Source organism: Dasypus novemcinctus, chromosome 29 (assembly GCF_030445035.2).
Source record: "Dasypus novemcinctus isolate mDasNov1 chromosome 29, mDasNov1.1.hap2, whole genome shotgun sequence".
In the NCBI taxonomy this organism is placed as follows: domain Eukaryota; kingdom Metazoa; phylum Chordata; class Mammalia; order Cingulata; family Dasypodidae; genus Dasypus; species Dasypus novemcinctus.
Window position 1 is genome coordinate 9,844,611 of NC_080701.1, and position 25,971 is coordinate 9,870,581.

At 45.2% G+C, this 25,971-nt stretch overlaps 1 protein-coding gene and 1 long non-coding RNA gene across 5 annotated transcripts in view; both read left to right on the top strand.

Annotated features, from left to right (window-relative positions):
• Positions 1–25,971, top strand: part of DLC1 (DLC1 Rho GTPase activating protein) — a 507,940-nt gene that overhangs the window by 371,807 nt on the left and 110,162 nt on the right. The window lies entirely within an intron of this gene.
• Positions 1–25,971, top strand: part of LOC139437837 (uncharacterized) — a 50,154-nt gene that overhangs the window by 12,294 nt on the left and 11,889 nt on the right. The window contains exon 2 of the long non-coding RNA XR_011647749.1: positions 1–25,971. This exon is cut by the window's right edge and continues 11,889 nt beyond it. This is a non-coding gene — a long non-coding RNA (uncharacterized lncRNA).

Below are 25,971 nucleotides of genomic sequence, written 5' to 3' on the forward strand. Positions count from 1 at the left end.
AGTGCCACCTTATGACTGAATCTACTAAGAAAAGGAAGAACATGGAATATATTGAAATATTAATGACTTCACTCTGCCATTGCCATCTTAATTCCTAAATTTCTCTTGGTCACGTTAATCCCATCTAAATCGCTACCTGGGAGTCCCATGAAAAAGGAAGTGCAGGACTTTACTTAAAGGCAGGCTTGCAGGCTTTTGGAACCAAAGTTATTTTTTTTTCTTTCCACGTGAAAATATTCTATGAATGAAAACAGACCCTTAACATCAGTTCCTTCAATTAGCCATCATTGCAAACAAGGACATTTCAAGAAATCTCCTCCGTTCCATAGTCTTACTAGACTCCTTGAGTCTGCTCAGCTGCGTGCTCTCATCAGTATGCTTTCTCGAGAGCACCACCCCTGTGCCGAGTGTAGCCTGCTCATCAGCCTAGTTAAAGTGTTATGAAAGTATTTTAAGGGTGTAGCTCAGGTGGCTGAGCACCTGCTTGCCGTGTATGAGGTCCTAGGGTCAATCCCTGGCACCTCCTGAAAGTAAGTATTTTAAGATACTTTCCATCCATCTGAATAATTTCTGATGGTGGGAGGGGAGTGTCATGATTGGATTTCCCTTAAAAGAGTCCCTGAAACAAATCAAGTACTTTATTGAGGAGGAGACAGCGGGAAGCATGGTGTAAGAACGAGGAGGTAAGATGGAGGTGGGGGGACGGCTGATGAGGCGCTCCTTACTGAGTGGCTCACCTCCGCAGGTGTGGGTTCTAGTCCTGCTGCACAGCCGCCCCAGGCTTCGTGGAGAGAAACAACCTTTTATTGTGCTCCTGGATCCCGTGGCTTAGGGATTGGGATGGGCACCTGAGGGGTGTTGCCACAACCTGTGGGTCCCCCGCTGGAAGGTGTCTAAGGCCGAGGCCACCTGAAAGCTGGGCAATGGAACCACCCAGAGGTTTCCTCACTGGCACACCTGAGCTTCCAGCCAATCTCCTGCTCACGGCCTTTCCACGCGGCCTGAGCGTCCTCACAGCACGGCGACCTCGGGGTGGTCAGGCTTCTCCCCGTGCAGCCCTGGGCCCCCAAAGCCAGTATCCCAGAGAACAAGGGAAGGCGTCGCCCCCTTTCCCAACCCAGACGGAGAAGCCGCGCAGCCACGTTCCAATGGTTCCAAGCAGGTGGCAAACCTGCCCTGATTCCCGGGGAGGATGAGCAGACCCCTCCTCTCAGCAGGACAGAACGCTGAAGAATTTTTCAGCCTTTTTTCTAAGGAAAAATTCACCTCAGTGTAGGCACTCCTACCCATCTCGACTGTATTCCTCAAGGTAGGAGTGGGAAGGAAGATGAATTAACAGGAAATTGCAATATAATGTTGTATACAGGTGGCAAGAGCCAGTTACGCACAAGCTGTACCAGGACTGCAGACAAGGGCACTTGGCCTGGCCGCAGGGTTCAGGGCTGAGGGGTTAGAGGCAGTCAGATGAAGGAAGGCGGAAGGAGATTTCATTAGAAGGAATGAACACTGTAGCTCGGGCTATCAGTCAGCCGGAAGGGGGCTGATGCAAAATACCCAAACTCTCTTGACTTTTATAAAGGGTATTTATTTGGGGCAGAAGCTTATAGTTACCAGGCCCTAAAGAGTCCCACTCAAGGTACCATAAGAGGTACTTTCTTACCCAAAGCCTGTTGCCACGAGTTGATGCAAGCTGGCTGCAGATATCTGCAAGGGTTCAGCCTTCTAATCTCAGCTGTAGGCTCGCATAAGGCTCTTCTCTTTTCCTGGGACTCATTTCTTTCCAGGCTCAGCTGCTCTGCTCTCATCACGAGGTCAGCTGTAGACTATCAGGCTCATCTCTCTTCCTGGGGCCTCTGCTATGTCTAATGAGCCATCTCTATTCCTCTGTGTTCTTCTCCTATGTGCCTAATTCTGTGTCCTCCTTCTTCATGTATTTACTTCCTGGGGCTCCAGCATCAAAACTCACTCTCTCCTCTGCCCTGTCATTTTCTCTATGAATTCCCACCCACTTAGGAAGTGGGGACTCAATGCCCTACTGACGTGGCCCAATCAAAGCCCTCATCGTAATTTAATCAAGTAAAAGTGAAACCTCTGAATTTAATACAATCCAATATGCCCAGAGGAACAGATCGTTTTACAAACACAATCCAGTGTCTGTTTTTGGAATTCATAAACAATGTCAAACTGCAGCACATGGAAGGTGGAGAGGGGCAAAGAGGAGAGGGAGGTCAGGAGGAGCCTTGAATGTCACACTAAGAAGCGTGGACCTGACTTTCAGGGATGGAGCATCATTAAGAGTCCTCGTAGGAGTGCGGGGGAAAGACCACGAGGGTCTTTAGCAAGTACAGCAAAGCTAAACGGGGAAGTATGGAGCTGAGAAATATTTAGGAAGTAAAACAGTTGGTGCCTGGCGATTAGCGGAGGCTTGGAGTGAAGGGGAGAAGTACAGGACCCCCCAGGCTGCAGCCTCGGGTCCTTGGAGGAACGGTGGTTCCAGGGAGATGCGGTTTTCAGAAGAGAAGCCGGTCAGGAAGGAAGTGGTGAGGACGAGGAGCCTGTCCAGGTCCACGTGTCCAGCAGGCAGGTCCAGGCATGAGTCTACACGTGGGGGAAGACAGGGCGAGGGGTTCCGACCAGAGAGTCATCAGCAAATAGGGAAAGGATGAGATGCCCCAGAAAGAACACAGAGGAAGACAAGAACAGCGTTTTTGGCTCCAAGGATGCAGGTGATGCCAGCAACTTGAAGTCGTCCACACTGGATGATCTCAATTTGCTGGATGCTGAAGAAGACAAAGTTATCTGTTGAGAGAACTGAGAACAATTGTTAAAACAATCCGTAAAGAGAAACAACATTCAAACATGGACTGCAGCTGGTATAAAAGAACTTTAGTTGGTTCTCTTAGCACTATGCAAGCCTTGGTAATTGTGCCTGATGGTAGCATTCTCTCTGCCTGTACTCTGAAATTCTTAACCCGGGGCCCCATCCACTAAGAGCATGTTGGGCTCATACTCTCTGTAACCGCGGTCCCACGACAGCTGATTCTGATTCCTTCGATTCGCACACATATTGAATCATCAAAATAAGAAAATCATTCGCCACCTCCACATTGACGCCTTCACAAACGGCAATTCCAATATCAGCCAGGTGGAGCTGGTTTGTTCTTTCTTTCTCCTTGATGTTCAGTATTCATTATTTCAGAGAATCCTAACCATCTATTTCTGTGACAGAGCTCCCAACAGTTTTCTTCCTGAAAACTCCATTATTTTCCTTGGTCTGAGCCACAGGGAAGTCAGCGTAAGGATGTTTCGGAATGAAAGATGTCTTTCCCAGAGGATTTGGTGGAGGAACAGAATGCCGTTGAGCACCAGAAGGCTCGTAAAGTGCGCAAGCCTTTCACACGTGCCTTTCTTGTTCAGGTACTAATGGTATAATTACCGGCACGTCGGGGTGCACATGTTTTTTATCTAAAAAGGAGTCTCTCTAGTGAAAAGCGTCGGACACCCACTAATCCACGGATAATCCCCACGTTTCCCTTCACTGGCTTCTATTGCTTTCCCCAGCAAAGCCCCCATTAGAGCTCCTGAAGCAAGCCAAACGGACAGGCCGCGCCTCACCCTCTTAATGAAGCATGGTACACGACCAAAAGGCAAGCTGCCAACAGGGAAAACAAAAGGGCCCCCAGACCGCGAGGCTCCACACTGGCTAACTGGCCCCCAGAAGATAAGCGAGAGGTCTGCTTAGGCTCTTGCGTCCTAGCAGCCCAGCAGGGTCTCCCTGGAAGAAGAGCTCCCCAACTGGGGGGTCAGTGCAAAGGGGAGATTCTCAACCTTTGTCCCTCTTGAAAGAACCGACAGCTTTCTTCAGAGTGTGGTTTCGCCCGTGAGGGAGAGGACTGAAGGGAGGCAAGGAAAGGGAATGACGCTTTTCTGATGTGTCTCCTCTGCGTACCAAAATATCAGCTCCCTTACCAAAATATTACCTTTCCTGGTAGCTTCCTTTCATGCTCTACCATTGGACCTCATCTAGGCTATCAAAAGTATGCAAAAAGCTCAGAAACCAGAGGAAAAATTAACCAGAGCTGAAAGAAAAAAGTACCCAGGTCAGATTAAAAATTTTAGCATAGGAAAACTTGTACACAGATGTGGTGAGAGCCACCCCGGGGCTCTCCCTAAAGGTGTTTACAGGACAGATTTGCTGCATAATAGCTTCCTGAGGGGCCTTTCTTAGCCTCTAATTGAAGGTACTTCTCACCTCTTCGGGTGACTTCTAAGCACCTGCTTTTATTTCAGATGAAGAGAGGATGAGAGTGGGCACACATCCACAATGTGACCTTCCTGAGCCCCCACAGAAGTGAAATACTTCTCAGCCAGATATTGAGTCCCTGCAAGAATAACTTGGATGTAGAAAAACCTCAGCTGTTTTACTCCTTTTCTCCCCAATGTCTATCTCTATCTCTCTCTTTAAAGATTTATTCCCCTTTTCTCTCAACCCCTTCTTTGGCCTTCCTTATCCTCCCCTTCTCAGGCTCCTCAATCTGATAGAAAGAGCAAGAACTATTCACAATTTAATACTTTGCCTCCCAAGACACCCACTTACCTACTGTGCGAAAGAGTGGCCTAGAGTCAGTGCTGGAAACAAGTCACCAAGAAAAGCTTCAGATTTTGTACATTTAGGAGTTTTTCCCATTCGGAGTGAAGACATTGTGCAATTAAAAATTATGTTTCCATTTGAATAGAAATAGGCGTTGGTAACTTGGTTATCTAAAGGTTGCTAGTGACTCCTGCATTCTTTCCCTTCCTACGTTAAAACATCTCAAGGGAGCGGAAAACCCGGGTAAGGCCATTATGAGATTTGCATTTTATAAAGATCTCTTTCGTTGCTAAGTGCGACATAGGTAGGAGAAAGCAGCCCCTGAGGAGACTCTTAGAGTAGGGAATGATGAGTTTAAGAGCATAGACTGAATTTGGAAAAACTCTATATCCTTGGAGAGAAAGAATTTGACTAGATAGAAAAATAGAGGAAAAAGCATTCAAAATAAGCAAGAAGCCAAGCACCTATATAAGGAGAACCGCCCAGTGCGAAAGGAAGCGCAGCCTGCCCAGGAATGGCGCCGCCCACACGGAGAGCTGACGCAACGAGATGACGCAACAAAAAAGAGACACAGGTTCCCGTGCTGCTGACAACAACAGAAGCGGACAAAGAACACACAGCAAATGGACACAGAGAACAGACAACTGGAGTGGAGGGGAGGGGAGAGGAATAAATAAATAAATAAGTAAATTAATATTTAAAAAAATAAAAAAATTTAAAAAAAATGAGGGGAGCCAGTGTAGCGCAAGTGGTTGAGCACCTGCTTCCCATGTATGAGGTCCTGGGTTCGATCTTCGTACCTCCTAAAAAAATTTTTAAAAACTCTTAGGGAAGTCTAGATAAAGTCCACATGATGCTGATAAAGGTCATTTTTATGTCTCTTTGAACTACACCAGCCCTCTCTTCGTCTTTGAATCTGGGGTAAGCCCTTGTTCTGTGGCTTAGAGGACACTGTCATGGGGACAAAACCAAGCACACAGCCTGGTAAACTGCCCAGAGAAAGGCAGAGACCTCTACGTGAGGTGAAATTTCCGTAGTAGGCTCAAGTGGGTTCCTTCGGAAGCTTCCATAAAGAGCTGAGGAAAAGTTTCCTGATCTAGACCCCGTGTGTCTACTGAGCATTTGAAGATTAAGTTATGCTTGCAGAGCCTTGCAGCCCCTGAAATACCTCTCCAGAGGGCAGAGGGTTCAAGGGGTGCCCGCGTGTTTATCGCTGGCACCAGAGCAAGTATTACAGAAATGCAGGTTCCTTGGCTTTCCTCCCAAACTCTGGCTACTCTCCCGCCTGACTTGAAGCCACTCCATAAATTGTTTTGTCGTTTGAGGCATTACACCCTGGGTTAAAATTCTGCAGGAGTCCAAATATTTGAACCCTCAGCGTCTGGAAAACTTCCCATTTCTAATACTAAATACTCTCTTCACCTCATTGGAGTCTCCTTTGAAGCAGGAGAACGTGGCACAGATCTGGGGTTATGGATCAAGGTCCCTCTTGAGGTCTCTGCCCACGTGTGAGGGGGATCTCTGGGGACAAGGGGCTGGGTAGCTGGGTAGCTGGTTGGGTGCTTGCTCAGAGCATGGCAGGATGTTGGTCAGGATCCAGCCCCTTGCAGCCAAAGACCCAGCCCATACCTTGACACCCAGCGCGTGGCAGTGACATGGCCGTGGTCAGGAGGAGGGACGGAATGGCGCAGAAGGCCCTGCTGCCCGCGCCTCCCTGCCCCCGCAGGAACCACCTCGGTGGCCACTGCAGGTGCTGTGCCGTTCCCCTCTTCCCACGCATCCTGTCCTGTCGCTGCGCATTTGCCCAGACCCCAGTCCCCACCCTGCTGTGCTCTGAGGCTTAAACCCTGCTGAGGCAGCGAAGCCCCCAAAGCCCCTCCAGCCCTTGCACCGAGCCACGCTGGCAGCTGTTGTGACATTGAGCACTGGACAAAATTTGCTGGTTGTGCTTTGCAGATAAGAGATAAGAAACCAATAACCCTAGGTGGGTACTTTCGAAATCCTCTTACCCAATCTCTGTACATAAAGCAGGAATCAGGAAACCCAGGGGGTGGTGTATTCAGAGCCTGAAGTCCAGATCACTCCGCACTCCCTGGGTTTGTTGTCCTGACCGCAGGGCCCATCTCCACTTTTCTTATTCTCTCCGCTCCGCCCCAGCAGGGTGCCGTGCCCCCGGGAGGCTCTGCAAGTGCTTGTGCATCTTCTGGTAGGTCTAGGGCCAGCTCCGCCCTCTCCTGGTAGCATACTTCAAGGAGCATGCCTGTGGCGGGAGAGGGTTGATCTGGATAATAAGCTTCCAGAAAGGAGGCCCATCCTAGCTGCTAAACGTAACCCATATGGCCATGGTCTGCCCAAGTGCACCCAGTCAAGGGGACAACTGGGCGCTGAGCACCAGCCTGCCCTCAAGTCCCCAAGCCTCGCAGGGAGCTGGTCCACGCTGAGGAAGGGGACTTTTCTAATTAGTAAGAAGGACTGATACTTCACTAAGCCACACACCTGCACGGCGGGGTCTGCCCACCTTTTTCTAATTGGCGCGAAGTTTCTGCGTGGGTCAGCAGAGCCTCTTGTATAACCAATGGAAAGGAAAGATCAAAACTATCTGGCAAACTGATAGACTTCCCTTTCATATTTGTCAGAGTGTATATAGGTTTAGTTTTTAGATTTCTTCCAAAAAGATAAAATATTTGTGTCCATTAATATAAATACATGTGTTATGCACATATTTATATATTTATAAACATATACACATACATATATGTGTATATACAGTTTGCTTTGGGGTAGAAATGAAGATAAATGTCTACTGAAATGTTTGTGGGCAGACTTTTATCTATTAACTTATTCCAAATTTTGTCAGAATGATGTGTTTACCTGTCCTTTATCCATTCTTTCAATAAATGTATTAGAAATGTACTGTTTAGGGGAACAGGTGTAGCTCGGTGGTTGAGCACCTGCTTCCCAAGTATAAGGTCCCAGGTTTAATCCTGGTACTTCCTAAAGACAAATGGAAAAACCAGCTCTCACTGGGGAGCAGGTGTAGCTCAGTGGTTGAGCACCTGCTTCCCATGTGCAAGGTCCTGGGTTCAATTCTCATGGCCTTCAAAGAAAAAAAAAGCCAACAAGTAGGAGGAAGCCCTGGCCCCCGGCAGCTGCCTCTCTCCTCGTGTAGCACGCGTGCATCTGCTCCTGGACCGCGGCGCATGGCTTTGACCCCTGCCCGGCTGGTCCTTAGAATAGCAAGCAAAGCAACGGAAGGGATATAGTTACTCTTCTGTATGAGAATAATTTTCTCATAAATCATAAAAAGTTGGAGTTGGAAGGGACCCGAAAAACATCTAAGCCATCAACATCTTCATTTCACAGAGAGAAAACTGAAATCTGAAAAGATCCAATGACTCACTCTTCATCTCTTACCTTAGAAAAGTCAGATTATTATCAGGCCCAACCACGTCCCCTCTTTCCCCACTCCCAGAGGCCAGGAACAGCTCTCTATGGCTTTGTTGTCCAGCACGGAACAGTTCACACTGGAACCAGGAATCCCTGTAAGATAGACCTGACCTCAAAATGTTCATCTCCAGTTATATTTATTTCAATAAATTCCTAATAACTAGTTATAATCATAGCCCTGCCCACTAGTCATCCTAAATAGCCTTAAATTATCTTTCAGATCCATCTGCAGAGCAAATACAGTAATATTAACCTGCCTTAGAGTTGTAACAGCAATACCGATTATTTTTTTCAAGTGTCCAAAAATATATGGTGTTAATACACCCAAACGCATTACTGTTTTCTTTTGTTCATTGTACACACTATTGTGCATGATTTTCTATGGATATAAGTGAAAGAATTAGATGACAAGGTTGGCGGGCTAATTAGAGGCTCGGCTCTTTTACGTCTCAATTCTGTTTGTAGTATCAGTTTACAAAGAGCAGCAGACAGAACCTTGTAATCACATCACCTCTTACTTAAGGTGCAATAACGCCAACGTCAGACGATTGACTTGAACTGAGAGGTTAAAAAGAATTGAACCAATAAATATAACCCCTGAAATTTAATTAAAATCAAGAACCTGTAACAAATGTTGGAAAAGTAAATGAGACTTAAAGACAAAATACCCAAAGAAAGAGTTAAATGTTTCTTGATCTTGCCACATTTGACATTGCCAAAAAAATGCAATACATTCTTCCTTCAGCATCCTTTTTATTCTTACACTTTACATGTCTTTAAAAGTTGTACATCCCAGAGAATATATTTTAGATTTACCATAAATAATTTCAAAAAACGGGCTCCATGCTACCTTAAGAAAATGAGTAATTTTTAATCGTAGGTTTTTCTTCTTATTTCACTTTGCCTTCTGCTACCTCTCCCTGCCTCCTACTATTAATATTTTATGAGTACCAAAAGTTCTAGTCTTCAAAAATCCTTCTCCAAACTGATGGCAGTTGTTCATAGTCCTGCCTCCTCCGTTTTGCTTCAATGGGTGTTTTTGAAGCTGTGAGGAATATAAAGGTGACCAAGACTTGATGTGTACACGGCAGGTGGTCCAAATCAACACGATGCCATGTCCCGGTGGGTGATGATGAGCCACGGGATCCATGTCTTAGAAAACATTCTCCAAGAGAGGGCTTTCTAGGAAAATATTTCATTCCCTTCCAGTAAAAAAAAAATCTCTAGTTATCCTACTGAGGAATTTTTATTAAATTTTAATTTAGGCATTTCTTGACTTTAATGTCTCATCGGATTCCAAAGTACAAGAAAATGTTCACAAATTAGCCCTGGAAGAGTTATTTTTATAGCAGATTAGGATATTGCACCTTGAAGAAATTCATCATTCTGAGAGGGAGAAAAAGATGAGTTAGGATTTTAAATGTGCAAATTTTCTTTTGTCCCTAAGTCTTGAGGCAAATGCAGTGCATTCTCTCCACATTTCCCTTGTGTATTCTGAATGAAAAAGGGTACCAGCTTTAGACCCAGCTTTTTGGTGGTGGTTATCTCATTTCATAAATGTACATCAAGCTCGCTGTTGTCCTTGGCTCACTGAATGGAAGGCCATAGTTAAAAGGTCATGAAGTACTTCATTTTCATCTGTAAAATTGAATGATGAAATCTTCCTGCTCCTTCAATTGCCTCAGTCCCAGCTTTCCATTACTAATTGGCTATACAGTCAGTAAAACATGCAAGCAAACCCAAACACGCTTTCATTATTAAACAGCTGAATGAAACTCAGTAACAATAAAAATGTGTGGAAGCGGATGTGGCTCAAGAAGTTGAGCACCTGCTTCCCACACGGGAGGTCCCAGGCTTGGTTCCCGGTGCCTTCTCAAAACAAACAACCAGCGAAACAAATGGAAAAACCAACTCGGGAGCGGATGTGGCTCGGTGGCTGAGCACTGGCTTCCCACATACAAGGTCCCAGGTTCAATCCCCAGCCCGGTTCCCTCAAAAAAAAATTCATTATCACAAAAGATAACAGCTCTCATAATTAAACTGGCTGTTAAAATGTACTGCACACCACTATACAACATATGTATGCATGCAGACAACATATTTATGGCATTTCCCTTTTGTGGAAACAGCTAGCTGATAAACACCAGCTTTTTTTTTTTTTTTAATTTCTCCCCCCCCCCAGCCCCCCGCCTCCATTGTCTGCTCTCTATATCCATTCTCTGTGTGTTCTTCTGTGTCTGCTTGTATTCTCAGTAGGCAGCTCTGGGAACCGATCCTGGGACCTTCCAGAGTAGGGGAGAGAGGCGATCATTCTCTTGTGCCACCTCAGCTCCCTGTTCTGCTGTGTCTCTTACTGTCTCTCTCTATCTCTTTTCGTTGCGTCATCCTACTGCACCTGCTCTCCACATGGGCCAGAACTCCCGCACAGGGCAGAACCCCTCACAGGCCAGCTCGCCTTCACCAGGAGGGCCTGGGTGTTGAACCCTGGACCCCCTATATGGTAGACGGGAGCCTGACTGCTTGAGCCACATCCGCTTCTCTCACCAGCTATTAAAAGTATACAAATTACTTGTTTGCACACTGGACTTAAAATTGCAATAAACTTGCCAAACTTTATCTTTTCTAATTAATGTGCCACGGTCACTGGCGCCCTGTTTCCGGCCATTGTCTGGTGGAAACGTAGGGGTCAGGCTCGCTGGCCTCCGTCCGGCTGACCTGCAGGACTTTTTGCTTTCCCCGTCCTTTTGCCTCCTCCCGCTAGACTTCCAGGTGGGATTTTTAAATCTGTGCTGGCAGATTGCCTGCCCAGAGCACTCTCACTCGTCGATTTTATGAGAAAACCTGCAGCGTAAATGGCCTCCCTCTCCTGAGCTCGGGACAGCTCCCCAGCTCCCTGCCTGGTATCCCAGGCCCACCTTACAGCTCTAGATCAAACTGCCGAAAAGCTCATGGGCAGCCATGCTGCGGGACAAAGAGCACGGGCTTTGGAGTAAACAAGAGTTGGGTTCAAATCCTCACCTGACAGTGGTCTGGACAAGGTACCTAACTTGTCCGCGTCTCACTTTCGTTGTTCAAAAAGAGCAGCGGTGGGGTTTAGTAAGAGAAGCCCTGTGCAGGACTGGCCGCCGTGCCTGCCAACAGCCGACGCTCGAGTCATCCTAGACCATCCGTGCCTGTGCCAAGAGTCTCAAAATCGTCTCTGGTTTGGCTTCTTTTAAAATGACTTTATTTACAAATCAGTTGTTTGGTTTTTTTATTTTCAACACAAATTTCCTTCTTTGCCGGGATCCCATGGCAAAAAGCAATCCCCACAAAAGTCCACCTCTCAGCCTTCCTGTGCCTTATCTGATTCAGTACGGCTTCGAAATTGAATCCATACCACATACCAGCGTTCACTGACACAACTGTAACTTACATGCACCAACAGTTTATTTCAAGTACAATCCAAGACAGATCTTTTAAAAAGAACCGAGCGAGGGAAGGTATTCTACCGCCCACGAGATGTTCTCCTGACTAAGAGCCCTTGCTGAAAGAGGGTTGTGCGAATAAACAGTTCTCTTCAACTTCAAGATTTTCTCCAGATTTCCATTTGTACAGAACTTTTCTTCCTAGGCGAAGTGTGTTGTCTTCAATTAACTACAAAGCCAAAATACAAGTACTAATTAAGGCGGATGTCAGGATGCTAATCAGAATTAGACTGGGGATGCTCATGTAAACAGGAAATGAGCTTAAAATAGACCCATCCTAAATTACACAGCTACTTGCTAAATGTTTTAGTGGAAGCAGCGTTTGTCTTTGACTAACAGATGAGGAACCAGTATCTAGTTTACAGTTAATTGCATGCTGCTATAGTTGTTTCCTTTAATACAAATAATACAATACAATACAAATAAATTGTATTGAATCCAAGGTTTTACATTGACTTGCACATACCTATTATTAAGTGGAGAAAGAAAGGAAAAAGAAAGAAATGAAAACACTTGTTATAACTTGTGAGTGGTTGAAATTTTTGAGACTTTCAGGGTTATTACTATTATTCTCAGAGAAAGATGACAAACCAGTAGAATTCATCTCCCTGCAACCAGATCCTAAATTCAAGACTCTCTTGCCATATGAAGGTTGTATTTGCTTAATATCAAACAGCTGAATGAGAATGAGCAGTTTAGGTATATCCAGGTATCAAAACATTGTGTCGATAAAATATCCAGGATAATAAAGATTATTATAAGATTGTAGAACTTCATTTGAAATGCCCATGGTGTGCATTCTTACCTCATGCAAATTCCCCCATATGGAATACAAATTGATAGGAACAAAATATTAAAAATAATGTTTATTCTTCAAAATACCTTACATGGTGAGAAGAATTTTCAGCTAAGGAAAAAGAAAACAGTGTATTGAAATTCCTTTGAGATAAAAATATGAGTACTTGTCATGAACTGAGGGCAATAACCAAGGGCTGTGAACAAATATTTTGTAAAGTATCCATTTAGCAGTAGTCAAAAGTGTAAATAAATTCTATATTTTTAATACTTTATTTTGTTCAGTATGCCATTGTTTCCTCCAAAAATATTGTTGCTCCTTTAGGGAAAGAAAACAAATAGAATCAGATAATAAATGGAAGTCCTTTATTTCCTTTGCATTAAAAAAGTTTAAAAAGTTCAGTCTTAGAAGGAGGCAGCATAATGAGATCAGTAGCTCTTTATAAGAACTCTGTCTAATCCAGGGGTTCTTAGCCAGGGGTCCCTGAGCTTGAACTGAAATTCACAAAACATTCTTCTTGTGGGGACGTGTGGGTGCAGGTGTGACGCAGTTATTAAATAACACACTGTAGTGTAGTGTGGACTTAGTAAGGGGTCCAAGGTTTTCTCCAGAGGGGTCCATGGAACAAAAAAAGGTCCAGAACCCCTGGTAATCTAATGTGATACTTGATGCACGCACCAACTTATATTTAATTTTTTTAAAAATTTAAGTATTTAAATTTTGAAGTCCAAACACGATGATGTAAACATGAGTCTGTGGCCACTGCCAGGCAACAGTGACGGTCACTTGAAGTGAATATGGTTTCAGGGAAGCACCTTTTCAGCCAGGCTGGCTTCTCCCAACGCCGGTTGACTCATCAGGCTGGAATGGCAAGGAAATCAGGAGGGCCGCATGTTTATGTTTTGTCTGTGGCAGAGCGTGGCCGATGTGGAGAGCGAATCCCAGGCTGCCCCGGCATGTCACCCCCGGCCCCCGCCTCAGCAGTCACTGGTCAAGGACCGTCACATCCCCCCCCCCCCTTTTAGGCCTGGCTCTTCCCTTTCGAAATCTGTTTTGCCACTGACCCCATACGGTGTCTGCTCAGGCACCCAGGCCTGGTGAAGTGAGGTCAGCTCATCTCGGGACAGCTCCACGTCACTGACCAAAGAGCTGAAAGTCCAGAAGGGGCCCCGTGACACGCTTGGCCAGGATACACGCAGTGGGCCACATTGCATGTGCCAGGTAGGCCGGGCTGCTTGTGTTTTCTGGAGACACCAACAGGTGGCCATAGAAGCCTAAGAAACATCCCTTCACAGGGAAAAGACAGCCAGGCACATCTGCGTCCAAGAACTTAGGGTTCAGAGTTCACACTTTTTTAGAGAACTTTCAAGGTAAACATAAAAATATGCCATTCACAAACAATCAGAAGACGGAACATTTAGAAACTCCCCGCACCTCATGGCGATGTATGTTGCGTGTCCTTGGACAGGCCACGTCTCAGCGTCCCCATGAGTTCAGCGAGTGAACTTGGTGACCGCTGCAGTATCTCGCGGCTCTAGCAGTCTTGATGCACACCAGGTTATGAAGAATCGTGGACCCATAAAAGTGAAGGAAATGCCCGACCCTTTGCTTATCTCTGTTTTCTAAACCTGCTACAAGCCACGTGTATTCTTTTTGTGAATGAAGAAGCAATAACTGATTTGTATCATTTCTGTACCTTTAAAATACACGGGCATAAAAACCCTAGAGATCATCTCAGTTTACAAACGAGGACTCAGAAGAGTAAGAAGTAATTTGCCTGAAGGAATACAATCACCACCAGTGAATCTAGGATCCTGACCTAAATCTTTAGACTCCAAGGCTCCTGCTCTTTGGTGACACACGCAAAACAGATATGTAATGGCGATGATCAGTCAACAGGAATAAAAACCCTGGCTTGACTTTGTTCATCTTCCTATCAGGATATAAAAGGCATTGAGGCCTGGCAATAAAACCAAGAATTTGAAGAACTCGAAGGCAGGCACTTATTCCTCAGGTCCAGCCCTAGCCCCTGCTTTTTCCTGCCCTGAGGGCGCAGGCCCAGATTGGGAAGCTCGCTTTCCTGGCTTCAGTTAGCCCACCTGTTGGTGTCCTGAGACCCACCACTCCCTTCTCCCCCCCCAGCCACGGGGCAGAAGCCAAAGATGTGGTGTTTCTTAGCAAGGGGAATCCTGAGAATCCCTCCATCACAGCTCTGTCTCCAGAACGAAGCCACGGCTTTGGGACAGCCTGTCTAATCCCTCCACCCCCCAAGTATGAAAAAATGTGAAAGAGAAGTGTCATCAGGCGCTTGTAGAGTGATTGCAACCTAATCTTGCTTTGCTGTTTAACTTTTCACAGTATTGTGAGACAGACAATGACTTTTGAGTTTAAAAGAAAGGAAAAGCAATAAACTAGAAAAAGCAAATTGCTTGGTGCCCTTTTCTCTTGGCTGTGACTTTTCTTACTTGTTCTCTGTTCACACTAGCAGAGATTGGACACAGTATTTATGAAGATATCTGATCATCATTATTTACTGGCTGGGAGTGCAAGCAATGGGTTTATTGGCCAGTATTGGTAACACATCAAAGTACTTTCCTAGAAAACAGTGCCGTTTCCCGCATGCTTGTTGTGCATGAAATCAGTGCACCTAATAAAGTAGAGAAGGCTTGTTAGCAAGAGCAACAAAGCTCCCAGTGTCCTTTATGAGCGGGCGGCCACCACAGAAGACATCAAAGCCCCTGCCAGTGGTGTCTGCACATCTGTTTTCTTTTTATTCAACGTGTTATTTGGTTAGTTGTGTGACAACATCAAAGCTTTGGGCCATTAGGCTCCGTGGTCCATATGGGACTAAATTCATTTTACTAATCCATCTGTTCTAAGATGTAAATGTTTCCAATAACTGCAGGTCACCAGTTAGAGTGAAATGAACAAGGTCAGACTTTACCGTGAGTTTCCAGGGCCTCCTTCTCTCCTTCGGTCTGGAGGTAGAGAGGGGCCCGGCTCTCACGCAGCTGGTGGAGTCATCTGTTCCCCTGCGGAAATGTCGTATGAAAATAAGAGCCCAGGAAAAAGAAGTCTCTCTCTCTCTCATAACAGCTTTATTGAGATATTATTCGCATACCGTACAACTCACCCATTTAAAGGGTACAATTCCGTGGTTTTTAAGTGTATTTACAGACTTGTGCGATTTTAGGATATTTTTGTCATCCCAAAAAGAAACCCCATACTACTTGTCAGTCACACCCCATTCTACTACACTCCCGTCTCACCCGGCTCCTGGCAACTCCCCATCTACTTCTTAGCTCTGTGGGTTTGCTTATTCTGCACACTTCATGTAAGTGGAGTCATGCAGTATGTGGGCCTCTGTGCCTGGCCCCTTTGACTTCGCAGTGTTTTCAAGGTCCATCCGTGCCCCGGGATGTGCCAGTGCTTCATATCTTCCTATTGCCAAGCGCTATCCCCTTGCATGGCTGTACCACATTTTATTTATCCAGTCACCAGTTGAAGGGCACTAGAATTGTTCCCGCTTTCTTTTTTTTTTTAATTCATTTATCTCCCCTTCCCCCACCCCAGTTGTCTCCTCTCTTTGTCCATTTGCTGTGTGTTCTTCTGTGTCTGCTTGTGTTCTTTTCAGCGGCACCGGGAATCTGTGGCTCTTTTTGTTGCATCATCTTGTTGTGTCAGCTCTCCATGTGTGCAGCACCACTCCTGGGGAGGCTGCACTTTCTTCACGCAGGGCAGCTCTCCTTACTGGGTGCACTCCTTGCACATGGGGCTCCCCTACGTGGGGTACACCCCTGCATGGCACTTCACTCCTTATGCGCATCAGCACTGCACGTGGGCCGGCTCACCGCATGGGTCAGGAGGCCCGGGGTTTGAACCCTGGACCTCCCATGCGGTAGACTCACACCCTATCAGTTGAGCTAAATCTGCTTCCCCCCACTTTCTATTATGAATAATTTTACTGTGAACATTCAGGTACAAGCTTTTGTTTGGACCTCTGTCTTAATTTCTCTAGTGTTTTACCTAGGAGTCGACTGGCTGGTCATGTGGTAACTCTACATTTAAATTTTGGCTCTTTTCTACAGAGGCTACTTTCCCACAAACAGTATATAAAGGTTCCAGATCTTTTGTATTATAGTCATCCTAATCGGTATAAAGTGGCATCTCCTGTGGTTTTGATTTGCATTTCCTTAATGGCATAGATTTTCGTGTACTTGACCATTTTTGTGTCTTGTTTGGAGAAATATCCATCCAGATAATTTGCCCATTTTTTAATTGAGTTATTTGTCTTTTTATTACTGCACTGTAAATTCCTTTAAATATTCTAGATGCAGATCCTTTATATAATTTGCAAAATCTCTCTCCTTTTTAAATTTTATTTAAATATTCCCTAGTAATTGTGTATTTCCTGTCTTTAGGAACAGGAAACTCCTAAAAAAGGAATCATGAGTCATAACAGAGGAAATAAGCCACATTTCAGAGGCCTCTCTGTGCCAAAGATACAAATTTGAAAAAATAAAACAGAAAACCCTAATAATATTAGAACAAGAACTTGATATTAGCGTTACCATGGCCACTGCAGTTTCGTTCCAACAATAATAATTATCCACATTCATATATGGATTTACAGTTTACTGTGTACTCTGACATGCATAAGCTCTTGTAAGCTTCCTAACTGCTCTATGAAATATTGTAGTTATCTTACTTTACTAATGAAAAAGGGAGAGGGAGTCCACTTAGAAAGTACCGTGTCATCCTTAAGGTTAAATTTGGCCCAGATACCAGTTATATAAATGCCAAAATATTCAGGCCAGAGTTCACTGAAGGAAAAACAAAAGCTATAAAACTAGTTGGTGTAAAATGACTTTTTAAACAATTTATCCATTTGTATGTGATACCAAAATGGGAGATGAAAAGTAAAACAATGGCCTATGTAGCAATTAACTGGCCATAGATAAAACTATATGATAACAAACATCCAAACAACTTCATCGATCTTTGGTGGTGTCTTGTGACTCACAGGCCTGTCCCCTTGAGAGCATCACTGATAGTGGAGAGCTGGGGGCAGCCATAGAGCCTGCTCTTGAGTTTTTGTCTGATAATGATGGCTGTTCTCATGGGAAAGGGCCCACCACGGCAGCCACTAACTGTCTGATGCTGGACAAACCACAAACCTCTGGCAGCCTCCACTTCATCATCTGTGAAATCTACTAAGGTGCCTTATCCCTACCTTCCAAGCCTGTAAATTTTGCCACATGATCTCAATGGTGACTGGATTAGGGTTTAAATAAAATGAGGGCCGAAAGAGACCTGCAGCATCCAGGACTCTGAGTAGAAGAGAAGGGGCAATGATGCAGCTCATGCACCTGATCTCTAGGCGAGGTGCCTGTGGGTGTAGGACTAATGCAAGCAGGGAATTCAGATTAAGCTCTGTAACTAGTTGCCCCCTCCGCAGTCTGTACAGAGTAACAGTGAACTGTTTCTCATGTATGCTTAATTTTTTGCCAGAGTGTTTCAGTAGAGATTAATTCATGCCCACACAGTCTAAGTTCAGGAGGGTCCAGTTTAGTCTACCCAAGAGCTCGCCTTTGAGTCGAGCCACTTGGAGGAAGCTGGCACAGAACCACTCAAGTCTATACACAGACTAATATAAAGTAGACCAGAGTTTTCTCTTGGATCAAAGTCCAGAACCCTCTCAGGGGCTCCCCAAACTACTTGGTCAGAGGGACACAAAGTTATAGAAAGTACCAGAAAATCAGAGTCATCTTTGATCTTTATTGGGAGAAAAATATTTTCCAAACCAAATTTAAGTCACCTGGCCGGAGACTAGAGAATATTCGATATGCAGACCTTCCTGGAAAATCCAGGACCTACGATTGCATATCCCTGTGACCATCAGGAGATGGAATTAGCATCTCCCCCAGGGGACGGGCCAGTGGCCTGTGTCGTGGTTTGCTAGAGGCTGCCAATGAGAAATACCAATTCCCTTTGCTATTGGGAACTCACTAGGTTAAAAGCTGACGGTTCGGGGCTGTGAACGTGTGCACATCAAGGCACGGTCAGGAGTTGCTGCCTCACCAAGCCGTAGCTATGGGCGATGGGGCACGGGGCATCATCTAGAGAGGCCTTCTCTCTCAACTCAGCCGCGGGCACCCAGGCCTGGGGCAGGGCGCAAAGCCTGGCACTGGTCTCTCCCCTTTCCTCTAGGCCTCGGCTTCTCAGCTTCGAGCTGCCCCACGGACCGAGCCTTTTGGGGGCCTCTTCCGCGCCCCTGTGCTGCACTAATTCCGGCCTCTGGCCCCTCCATCGGTCCCTGAGGCTCCTCCTCTTTCAGTGTTCCTGTAGAGAGGACACCAGGAGAGGGTCGCCCCCACCCCCACGCACTCCCAGGGGCCCTCAACCGAAGCCGCCCAGTGGAAAGGCGGCCGCTCACAGGGTGCATCAGCCCCAGCGACAGGATTATCTGGGAGCCACCCTGCTCCAAGCTGTCACAGCCCAGAAAAAGAGTGTCAGCTCTGAGCCCTGCAAGCTGGCCATGCACGTGTGGCCTGTGGAAGGGTTAATTGTTGTCTAAATCAATTAAAGTCTGTCACCATTATCAATATTAAACGATGGGAAGAGGTTGTGGCTCAATGGATAGAGCATCCCTCTACCATATGGAGGGTCCAGGGTTCAATACCCAGGGCCTCCTGGCCCGTGTGGTGAGCTGCCCACGCACAAAGCTGCCATGCACAAGGAGTGCCGTGCCACGCAGGGGTGTCCCCCCATGTAGGGGAGCCCCACGCACAAGGAATGCGCTCCGTAAGGAGATCCGCCCCATGCAAAAAAAGTGCAGCCTGTCCAGGAGTGGCGCCGCACGCACGGAGAGCTGACACAGCAAGATGATGCAACAAAAGAGACACAGATTCCCAGTGCCCCTGACAAGAATACAAGCGGACACAGAAGAACACACAACAAATGGACACAGAGAGCAGACAAGGGGGTGGGGGCGGGGAGAGAAATAAATAAAAAATAAATCTTTTAAAAAAATATTGAATGAGATGATAGGGCAGATCTCTACAGAGTGTAAAGTGCTGTACAAATGTTTGAGTTATTCATTAGCATCTACACAGCATTAATTTCTGTCTCTACCTAAAATAATATACAGGTGAATGTAAAAGCCATGTGAAAATGCCTCTGATTCCCTAGGGAAAACTCAAACTAGAAATCCAAAATGATATTATCCAAAAGGATAAACTGATAATCAATATCTGAAAAAAAAATTCTGTGACTATGGGAAAAAAGGACAATCTTGACTCTTTTTTTTGCCAGAATGGACTCTTGGGCACAGTCCCCTCCCCTGCCCCCTGCTCTGCTTCCCAGTTAGAGTCCTTAGCTGCCTTCCACTTAGTGATGAGTTCAGAAACACTCGTGCAGCGGGGAGAGCGTGGACGAGACGTTTGCCCTCTGTTGCAGGTGCCAGCCGGGTGTTCTCAGGCCTTCCTGAACTCTGACATATCTCTCGACTTACCCTGTTCCGGAAATCTCCAAATCTAAGGGTGACGGATGCATTAGGCTGGAGTGCTTAGGGGACGAAGGCTTTTGAAAGCATGCTGCGGCTGCTTCAGCAATCCCAGGGAAACTTGCTTTGAGTCGAGAGCCACTTTAAAAAAATAAGTTTGTTTTTTTTTTAAAAAAGAACTCCCACCTTTACATAGGAATATCGGATTTCTATTTTAAATTGCACTGAGGTATGGAAGGAACAGACATTTCCGCTTATACAACAGCCTTTAATCGGTGGAGATTAAGGAGCTGGGCTCTCCAAGAATTCTTAAGACTGGCCTTTCATTTCCTGCCACAGATAGGAAAACTCATTGAAAAACCAGCAAAGAAAAGAACCACAGGGCCTCTAATCCGAGAGCCCATCTTCTGTAACTACCCGGAAAATTCCTAAGGACTTCTGCATTCTTTCAAGTTTGGGTTTGGTTGTTAACGTCCTTGATGCAGAACACCGTTGTGGAATGAGTAGCTTGGCCTTTGGCTCTGGGATGAGAAGCTTAGTGGAGAGAAAAATCTGGAAGCACTCACCCAAGCGGATATACGCAGCCCCTATCTAGCCCTTACTGAGCTCTGTCCTGTGCTCATATCAGAGAACAAGGAAATGTTGTTTAGAAGGAAGTAGCCTCTTGAGGAAGGAAGTGGGCAGTGCAGGAAAAACAAATCAGAACTTCTCCCAGAATAGAATGTGCCTTTGACCACCGCCTCAAGCTCCTCGCCCGGTGTCCGAGTCCCACTGGACAGTGATCTGCAGGTCAAAACCTGTCTAAGCCTGTGTGCTCACGAGCACATGTGAATATTTTCTGAAATCAGCCTCACTGGCATTTGCAGCCCTCAGATTCTGCTTGGGCTCTGTAGCCCTTAATAAACAGAAGTATCTGCACATTTGCGACCACTCTGCCAAAGATTTTACATTCCTCCAACAATGCCAAGAGCAAAAACAGTTCACTACTCTGGAAATTTAATGGTCGTTAATTACAAGCTCTTCTGAGCAACAGGATTGAAATCTCATAGCACACCCTCTGGAAAATGGACTGGGGTTTAGTTTACATGTCCTCCACAACCAATATCTTCATTGTTTTTATAAAAGCTTTATGGTTGCTGTACAGAGCATGCACATTTAATTTCTTTATTTCCCCAAAGGATTTCTGCAGACTTGGAAGGGTAAATGAGTAATTAATTTTCTGTCCATCTGGATCTTAAGTAACCTCTTAAAATCAAAAGATCCCAAATGTTTTTGGGAAAAGAAAAAAAAGTTGTTTTCATATGTCACATACTTTATACGCCCTCAGAGCCTGTAGTCATTCCAAAAATTGCATAATCTGATCATGGCAATGTGGGGTAAAATACATGCAGAAAGAAACAGCTTCTTAAAACAGCTTCTATTTTCCTTTTCATTAGTATTTGTTTCAGATATTTTTCACATTTTTAAGTGCTTTCTTGATTTGTTTCTGTTTTATCATGTAAAGGAAAGCTCTCTGCCTTTTATAAACCACTGAAAAATTAAAAACAATATACAGGTAGGAATAGTTGAAGCCAGTTTTAAAAACTTGAAAGATAAAATAAATTTTTTAAATTATAATGGTCTGCTTTCATATGTGTGTGTGTGTGTATATATATATATTCCTAACAGACCAATAAAAGGTAAAAATTAAAAACAATATACAGGTAGGAATAGTTGAAGCAATTTTAAACACTGAAAAGCTAAAATAAATTTTTTGAATTATAATGGTCTACTTTCATATATGTGTGTGTGTGTATATTCCTAAGAGACCAATAAAATGTAGTGCACTCGTTTATTAGAAATTGACATTCCAAAGGTGTTAGCCAACCAAGTAATTCTTTTTAAAGTTTCCTGTGCAAAAATGTGTACAAAGGAATGTTTCTATACCAATTAATGTTGATAGTTGGTTTTGGAACACTAAGTTAAGCTAAAAGTTAGTTTCATGTGTTGTTTTTTTTTTTTGGTTTTTTTTTTTTTGCCGTTTTTAACAAATATCATTTGGTGGTTAATTTTTTTCTAGACTTTTTAAACTTTGTTCCATTTCAGAATAAGAGCAAAGGAATGATCAAAAAAGACATCATCCAAAAAGCAAGTCCTCACAGAGGTACACAGACTGTCACCTTTTTATAGATGAGAATTGTACATCCTTTAAAGAAAGTGTTAGCTGGACCGTGTGTACCACTGGCAGACTTGGGAATTCAGAGCAGTTCAAGTTCGCTGGGTCAGGGGAATGATTTTTATTTAGCACATCCTTTGTGCACTGCTCTGTGCTAAAGGATTACATATAATGCTTCACATTGTCCTTTAACAAGCCTATGATGTCACTCTCTCCATTTCACAAACATAGAAATTGAGGGACACATAAATTAAGAAGATTGCAGAAGGTCACAAAACTAGAACTGATAGAACTAGGATTCCAGCCAGGTCTGTTTGATTCCGTGTCCTGAGCTCCTTCCCTTACATGAGGGGAAGGTGAAGTGTCAGCGTCCAGAAACAGAGGGGAGTGGGAAAGGCAGCAGTAGAAACTGGGGTAAACTGCAGAGAAGCACGAGTTCCAGAATTGCCAGGTGGTGCTCAGCCTTGGGAAACAGTTTTTGAAAGTCTACAGTTGAGCCTACAAAAATTAGGCAGCTCTCAGTTTTCAGCAGATAGAGTGTGGGAACTTCTGATGAAGGCACTAACAGCTGGCGAGTGAGGAGGAAATCAAACACATGTATTAAAAATAATAAGAGAAATAAAGAAAAAATACATATGATGTCTTACCTTTTAAATGGTGTGTCTAATCTACATAAAACATCATCAGGTATATTTAGTAAAATACTGGTGCGGACTGTAATATGAGCATGGTAGCTCAAAACCCAGTCTAGGATAATCTGCATGAACCAGCTTTTGAGGTTTTATTTTCCTACCTTAGACTGAAGAGATTTAAGATGTGGGGCTTCCTCCATCCCTTTTCTGATTTATGAAAGTGTGGGTGTGTGATTCAGAGATTTAAATAAAAACGTGTGGTTTTGAGCATGGCCCTGTATGTCTTGATGTAATGTAACTCTCGGGTATATTCTGCTGACAGTGCCATGCCTGCAAGGGTTGTCAAATGAATTTGAATTGATGAAAACCCCGGAAAGGTTTAAGTTCTAGACATCAGAATTCCAGCTTTCTTTGATTTGATTTAGAAGAGCAGCTAAGCCTCTCCCGTGGCAGTGCTTTCCTTGATAATAAGAAACGTAAGACCTTTGGAAGAGGCTCTCCCCACTCTGTGAGTGAGGGTCCTGGTTGCCAGCCAGTTCTTGAGGTCTCTCCCCAGTCTAGATGTCGCAGAAATCATCCAGGTTAGTGGAGCTCAGAATCCCCCGGAGAGGCCAAGGTGGTGACACGAGGGAGTGTGTTTAGTTTGTAGGGAAAACTTGTGAAAGGTGATGACCTCGTTTAAGCCTGAGAAAATCCAGTGAACGTGAAGTGCTAAGAACTCAAGGCTCAGAAGATAGTGGCTTCACCTCCTGCACGCAGGCGTAACCTGTTAACCCCAGGCGGACGTGCAGGCCGTGACTGTAGAGAGCCGTCACCTCACACCTTCTCGGCGGAGCTGCGGTTCGTCACTCAGCCCTCAGCCTCCCCTGCTGACGTCCCCAGCTGTACCTGGAAGGGGCGCTGAGCCCCCCACCGCGACGGTGTCCCTCCAGACATGACCAGCTAGCGATCCCTGTTTCAGGCTCTGCGGATTTCAGGTTGCACTTGAATGCCGTAATAAATCAAAGGCAAGCTGCCCATGTTTAGTTCCTAGAGCCGTGGTGTACGGGTTCACTCTGGATCCAGGAAAAATAAACACGCTGCGTGCGTCCCCATCTCTCTCCTCCCCAGGAACGCGGTATTTGTGAAACACGCGTAACAGAATTGATGGGCTGTGAGTGATCGCAAGGAGTGTTTGTCTCTTTTCTTTAGGGAAATAAGAAAATAATATCTGATAACAAGATCCGGAAAATATACTGTCCTTTTTTAAGTGTTCCCTTCTTGATAGTTATATTTAACAGTTAAGGGGCATTTGGTCCTGATGAAAAGATACTTGGTGCTTTAAAGAAATTCTTGCTTGGATCAAAATAATAGACTATCAACATGACTTTCCTTAGCAATTCCTCCTGAACTGCATCCGCCCCACATGCCATTCTGCTCAGATTTCCATCTCCGCCTGGACCACTCGCGTCCTTCTTTACTGTACATTTAAATTTTACATTTCCTTTGTTCTCAGAAGTTCTCCTTCTCCAAAAGGTACTCGCCTTCCCTCACCTCCCAAGACCAAAACCAACCATCCACTTGTGAAACCTTCCAGTGGACAGAAGTTCACTTAGTATTCATTACATTGCCTTGGTTTTGTGGTTCAGTTGTTTTGTCCACGTCTGCATTATCTCCACTACTAGAGAGACAGGAGAGCTAATCTTTCCTATATTTGTGTAATGGTTAAATGGTTCCCAAAGTGGGGAAAAAAGGGAGTCAAAGAGGTCTCAATCTTTTCACTCAATCTAAACAGCCACTTGTTGTTTTTAAGTATAAAATTAGTAAGACTTCATCTTGACTCACAGTGCTCACAGCCTGATGGAGAAAGCCAGCACATCCAGTAGCCACTAGACACACGCGGTCACTGAACTCTTGAAATGTGGCTAATTCTAATTGAGATATGCTGCAAGAGTGAAAGACCTTCCAGAATGCAAAGGCGTAGTACGAGAAGCAGCGATTAGAAGCAGAGCGGAGTAGCCGTAGAGGCCAGCAATGCTGTGGAAGGGTCATGCTGGCAGAGTATGAAGGGAAGACGGTTCGGGGAGGGGGTATAGCTGGTAGGAGAGTCTAGGAGAGCTTTGCGGGGAAACAGCGCGAGGGGATGAGGGTGCGGGCAGCTGCGGGAAGCCTTGCCCGTCATTTCCCAACCGCCCTGGGACCCAGGCACCGGGGACCTGCAGGCAGTGAACCGCCTCAAGCAGCAAGTCCAGGGGACACGGTGTGGGATGAGTTGTGGTCCTTCGTACAGGTGGACAGAAATATAGGCAGATTATGTTGAGGGCTTGTCCTCTGGTCCTAAGGAACGAGACAGAACACACGAGGTAGAAATGTGTGGTGTCTTAGACTATCTACTATTCCGTGGATAACCAACATGGAATTTTCCTTGAACTGTATCCTGTCTTAGTTTGCCAGGCTGCTAGGACAAATGCCACACAGTAGGTGGGCTTAAACAATGAGAATTTATTGACTCATGGTCTTGAGGCTAGGAGAAGTCCAAAAGTGGGGCATCAGCAAGACAAAGCTTCCCCCTGAAGTCTGGGGTTCTGGGGCCGTGGCCTCGGGCTTCCTGGGCTTGTCTCCCTGCCACCCCTCACGGGCAGTGGCCTCTCCGTTCTCTTGAGGGTTTCACTGACTTCGAGGTCCAGCCCCTCCCCGTGGCTTTCTCTATGTCGGAATTTTTTCAGCTCATGAAGGACTCCAGTTACCTGGATTAAGGCTCCCTTCATTCAGTTGGGCCACACCTGAAGAGAGATTACATCTTCAGGACATCTTATTTACAAGGGGTTCCCACCCATAGGCATGCAGATTTAGATTAAGAACATGTCTAGGGGGTGGATGTGGCTCTAGCAGTTGAGTGCTGGCCTCCCACACGGGAGGTCCCAGGTTCAGTTCCCGGTACCTCCTGAAAAAGACGGACAATGAGCAGACATCAAGCAAAAACAATGAGCTGACTGTGAGCAAGCAACTAGCAGACAGGGAGTGGATGCAAATGAAGCAGTTGAGTGTCCACTTCCCACATGGGAGGTCCCTGATTCAGTTCCCAGTGCCTCCTAAAGAAAAAAACAGACAGACAGTGAGCAGATAACAGGCAAAAACAACAAGCAGACAGACAAGGGAGCCATCTTGGGGGGAGGGGGAACCTATCTAAATTGGGGTATATAATTCAATCTACCACATGCCCCATCTTCAACATCAGTACAATGGCAATATATTTTTAAAATCAGACATTTATAGTGAGGTGTATTTTTATAGCTCTTATATGGAATTTATTTTTCCCACATTTAATATTTAGATATAAATTCCCCCAGTGTGGCACCAAAGGCAAAAATTTCCCATATCCATTATTGCTAAACTAAAA